The sequence below is a fragment of the Trichosurus vulpecula genome, chromosome 1 (assembly GCF_011100635.1).
Source record: "Trichosurus vulpecula isolate mTriVul1 chromosome 1, mTriVul1.pri, whole genome shotgun sequence".
Lineage (NCBI taxonomy): Eukaryota > Metazoa > Chordata > Mammalia > Diprotodontia > Phalangeridae > Trichosurus > Trichosurus vulpecula.
Genome location: NC_050573.1, coordinates 462,041,951 through 462,047,271, shown reverse-complemented (window position 1 = coordinate 462,047,271; position 5,321 = coordinate 462,041,951). Strand labels below are relative to the sequence as shown.

General features: G+C 40.9%; 1 pseudogene; it reads left to right on the top strand.

The window, feature by feature from the left end:
- Positions 1 to 1,304: 1,304 nt before the first annotated feature.
- On the top strand, positions 1,305 to 2,617 carry LOC118839902 (annotated as a pseudogene).
- The last annotated feature ends 2,704 nt before the right edge of the window (positions 2,618 to 5,321 follow it).

Sequence of the window (5,321 nt, the reverse complement as noted above, 5' to 3'; positions counted from 1 at the left end):
TTCATAAATACCACCATGCTTACTACACTCAGGTAGAAGGTTGGGAAACTGGGGTGTTGCATCTCTAAATGTACCCATCTGGTGGTTCCCTGCATCTTCAGGGTCTTGTTGGAGTGCTTAGGAAAAAAATAAGGCCCTAAAACAAACAAAGATATATAGTCAAGCCAGACAAATTCTCACATTGGCCACGTCCAAAGAATATATTTCTTGTTCTGCACACTAAGCCCTTTACCTTTCTATGAAAAGGCTTCAATTTTGGTCCTCTGGAAATTTGGTTGGTCATTGTCTTGATTAGATTTCTTTATTCTCAGAGTCGTTTGTTTTCTCAGTGTTGTTGTTAATGTATAAATTGTTCTCTCGGTTCCGTTCACTTCACTCTGCATCAGTTAATGATGATCATGATAAACATTTATATAGTACCTGTATGTGCCAGCGCTGTGCTAAATGCTTTATAAATATTATCTCATTTGATTCATATAACAACTCTGCTAGGTAGGTGCTATTACCATCCCCATTTTACAGTTGAGAAAATGGAGGCAAACTGGTCAGGTGACTTGCCCAGGGTCAAACAGCTATAAGTGTTTGAGTCTGGACTTGAGACTTGAGTCAGGCCTTCCTGACTCCAGACCTAGCATTTGCTCCACTGTGCCACCCAGCAGTCTCCTCTGAAATGGTCCCTTTAATAACTTTTTATAGCTCAGTATTATTCCATTGGACAGCTAGGTGGCATGGAGGACAGAGTTATTAGGCCTAGAGTCAGGAAGACTCGTCTTCCTGAGTTCAAATCTGGCGGCAGACACTTACCAGCTGTGTGACCCTGGGCAAGTCGCTGAATTCTGTTTGCCTCAGTTTCCTCATCTGTAAAATGAGCTGGAGAAAGAAATGACAAACCACTTCAGTACCTTTGCAAAAAAAAAATTAAATGGGCTCAGACATGACTGAAAAAAGACTATTTCATTACATTAATGTACCACAATTTGTTCACCCATTCTCCAATTGATGGAGACTAGAACCTTCTTAGCTTCCCATTCTCTACCACCACAAAAATAGTTGCCATAATAAATACTTTTGTATGTGTGATAGGACTTATATCCTAATTAAGGAGACAACATACAGTCAGGGAGAGTGAACAGAGAAGGGAATTATGGTCTGGGAATTCACAAAGATGGTAAATGGAGCAATAGGGCAGTCAACTGACAATGGCCTTTCCAGAGGCAATGCTAGTGTTGCTTTGATTATAGGTTCTGAGGTAAGAGGAGGTAGAAGGAGAATGTGGATGGTGAGGATACAGAGCAGGGTAGAAAATGACTATGGTGAAGATGAAATTACCTTGTTCCAGGGAGAATGGTGAGATGGAAAGATTGATTATTACATAGAAACCAAAAGAAAGCAAATTGATGTGCCTTTTGTTAAGAAAACTGCATGAGTTTTCACTCTCTTATTTCCCCAGTAAGGTCCACTTGGGTCTTGGTACTCTTTGCAGCATGGTCTCCACTGGCCCTGGGCTTTGGTGCATAGGAAGTGATGGTGACTAGTGTCTTGTTTGTCTCAGCTTACTCTCCATGCTGCTACAGTCTCAAACTGTGGACAATCTCCATTCCATCTTCTCCCCAGACAGCCCCAGCTACCAGGAGAGTCTCTGCTTAGGACTCTTTGTCAGTTCATCACCATCTATAGAATGTTCCCTTCTGACATCTTTGTTCTGTCTGTATAACTTCCATAGACTTTCATCGTGGAAATCAGAGTTCTACATTTCACTCTAGAGAAACACCTGGATCACAGTCTTTCCTGGCATCCAGAGAGCCAGATGTGTCTGCTACTGAGCACAGGGCAGGGAGGCTTCTAGGTGAGGTGTTGCTGACAATTAAAACACATCGTTAGGCATTCGGTTTTGATGATGTCTTGGAGGATACTACACTGACTTGCAGTAAGGTCCTGTGGACAAAGCTGGTTTTCCCATATTGGAAGTGCCAGCAGCTTCCTTAGATTGAAGAAGGAGGAACTAGTTTGTATTCTCCTAACATAACTTTCTTATCTTCCAGTGGCCATATGAATAAGGTGCCAGTGGTGAAGGCCAAGGTTACATGTCATCAGGAATTCTCTGATTACAGATCAGACATGAGAACATCCAGCAGTTTGAGCAGCAGCCAGGGAGGGCTAAAAGATGCCCAATACACACCCCATACAGGCCTCATCAGAGAAGAAGTCAAGTGCCATTGTCTGATAGAGGCAGTCCTTAAATTAAAGTCCAGTCTCCTCCAAGTAGCATATTGCATTCTTCTCCTAAGCAGAAGCTCAGAGCCTAATTTACTTCTCCTTCCTTACCTGGCTCAGATGGCAGCAGCATGGATTCTGGAAGTGGAGACAGGAACAGGACTTCATATGAAAAATGAAGCTTCAGAAATCTCACTTGGGTTTCAGGGTCCAGTCCTAGAGAGGTGCTCAGAAGCCATCTCCAATGGAGCTCGTGCAGATCCAGGGTACCAGAACTGCAGAAGACCCAGCAGCCTTCTAGCCACCTAAGATGGACCTTCCAGTGATAGAAGGGAAGAAACAGCCTCTACAGGCCCACTACTTCAAACCGAAGAATATGAATGTGACTACCACCAGGTTCTAAATGTTCCGTTTCATATGAGCAAAGTTGCTCTCCCTGGCAAACTACTCTTGTATAAAGAAGGTATTGTTGACAGATTTTCTTCTTTCCATCCACCTTGGACTTAGCATAGGAAAAATGTCAGCTGTTCACAATTTTCTTGATGATGATATGCTTAGAGAGGTAGTGATTGGCTCTTTACATATTTATAGCAAAGCTTAAATCTTTCAAATGTAGGAAAATCTATCCTATGATGACCTAAATTTGTTCTGAATAACTTCTCCAAGTATAGTCAACCACAGCTGACTACTTATCTGTAGAACTAGTTTGCAGGGTTCAAGTGTACTAATTAAATCTAATTAGACTTTGTTCTGCATATTTATAAAAAAAACTTGATAAGAAAATTGACTTTTGTTCATTGCAAATAATAAAGAAATAAATGAAATTTAATTTGCAAAAATAAAACAATGTATGTGTGATGGAGGTACTGACCAGTGAGGTCCCAGTCCTTAGAAAATACTCTATATTCTTTTTCTATGGAAGGTTGGTGGTAACTAGGTTTCTGGAAATATATGATGGAGGGCCTCTCTTCATAGCATACAAACTGTTTTTAACTGCTTTTTTTTTATAAGCTTACTGTGTGTCATGAAAAGCCTTTCAATTGGCTACTGAGCCAGAACTGTGTGTGCATACAAAAGGCTCAGACACATGAACCTTTTCTCTCTTCCTTCCCTGATGGTGACTTAAGTAGGAACAGCCATGGGCCTCTGAGAACCTCAGGCTCTTTCTCTTCCTCAGCTTCCATGTGACCGTGAATGCATGGCACTTCTGTTTCTTTTTCCTTTTTGTATTTATTCCTTCTTAATCTTGGGTTACTAAGACAGAAAGTTGTGACTTTGTGAACCTTGAAAAGTTGGAAGAACCATCAGATATCCAACAACGAGAGCTGGTAACAGAGTTTGGCCCATAGCCAAAGCAGCCAAGGCTGCTGGGGAGCCTTCCCCAGGAGCAGCGGGTTTGACTCCACTCATCAGTTTGATTTACCCAGAAGCTGAGATACCATGAGAGGAAAGTAAGATATTGACTCATCCATCAGGTATAGCATACCCCAAAGTGAACCTGTTTTATACCAACTACTTTAAATTTGAGCTCACTTTCTCCAGAGAATGAGGTGTGGAGAGAAAAGGTTGTGTTTCCCTTTGGGGAGGCTGTTGTACTTTGATATGTTGTCAGTAAATATTCCTTTGCGAAAGATAATGGATGTTAATTGGTCAGATAATATTGAGGAAATATTAACTGGGAATTGATATTGCAGGGGAACACCCTAGATGTTAAGCCCTTAAGGATTATGATTATGCCTAGAACTTTGTGAGGAAAAGGAGTAGCCATGTTCTGGAGACCCAATTTTCCAGGGTGAATGAGGGTCAGAAAAATAAGCCCCAGTCTAGGGGGACATGAAAATTGAATTTTACAAAACAACATTCACTTTGTAAAAGAATTTCCCTTAGGATTTCTTTGAAAAAGCAAATTACTTTTGTACATTTAAGACATATATCTATTAATAAAAATTGATTTACATGAATTTGTCATATATAGTATATATATACATATATATAGACATGTTTATACACGTGTATATATAAAAAGCAAGGCATACTGTGTATGCTTGTCACTGAATTCAGTTCAATTAAAAACCACTTATTAAGTGCCTATGGTCACTGTGCTAGTCACTGGAAATTTTTTTTTTTTTTATGGAACAGGATTTGGTAGTTATATCCTGATTAGCGAGAATAATGAATCCTGTGAAATGGTTGCTTTATTCTGATTTATATTGAGTATTTCCATTGTATTACCATAGTTTACATATCATTATAGCTTCGAATAATACAAGTTCAAATAATGCCAACACTGAATGGTATTCATTGTTCTTGTCTGTGTTGTTGGGACCCAGCTATAATCTCCAAGGCAGCCTAGGACAAGGAATCTACTCTCAGTTGCGGGTTCAGTTACTTACCCAGAATTTTATCTGTCAGAAAGCGTTTATTGGTGACTACCTGGTGCTTGAGGTGGCTAGGTCGCTCAGTGGATAGAGCTCTAGGCCTGGAGTCAGGAAGACCTGAGTTCAAATCTAGCCTTAGATATTTACTATCTGTGTGGCCCTGGGCAAACCATTTAATCCCTGTTTGCCTTAATTCCCTGCAGAAGGAAATGGCAGACCACTCCAGTGTCTCTGCCAAGAAAGCCCCATACAGGGTCCAGATATGACTGAACAATGACATATAAGGTACTTGTGCTTCTGAGTGGTGAGGGAGGTAGGATGGGGGAGGCATCCTCTTTGACTGCCCAGGAGCATTAGAGAGCAGTTTCTGCCACCAGCAGCTTTTCCCATTAGCTATTGAAAAGATATTTCTCTCTGACTTTCTCAAAGCAAAATGATGGAGTGGCAATTTTTTTCCCACTGTGTAATGGAAGAGTAATAGAGATAGCAGCTGTTTGGACCTTTGTGTAGACAGCCAGAAGCCATGTGGAGAATGGCAGGCTGTGGATCAGCAAAGAGATTTGATACCTCTGCTCCACAGCTAATGTATTGGAATTGGAAACAGAGAATTTGACATATAGATTCTACACTTCAATGCTGTCTTCTTCCTCAGGTTCAGCTAGGTGGCACAGTGGATAGAGTTCAAATCCAGCCTCAGACACTGAATAGCTGTGTGACCCTGGGCAAGTC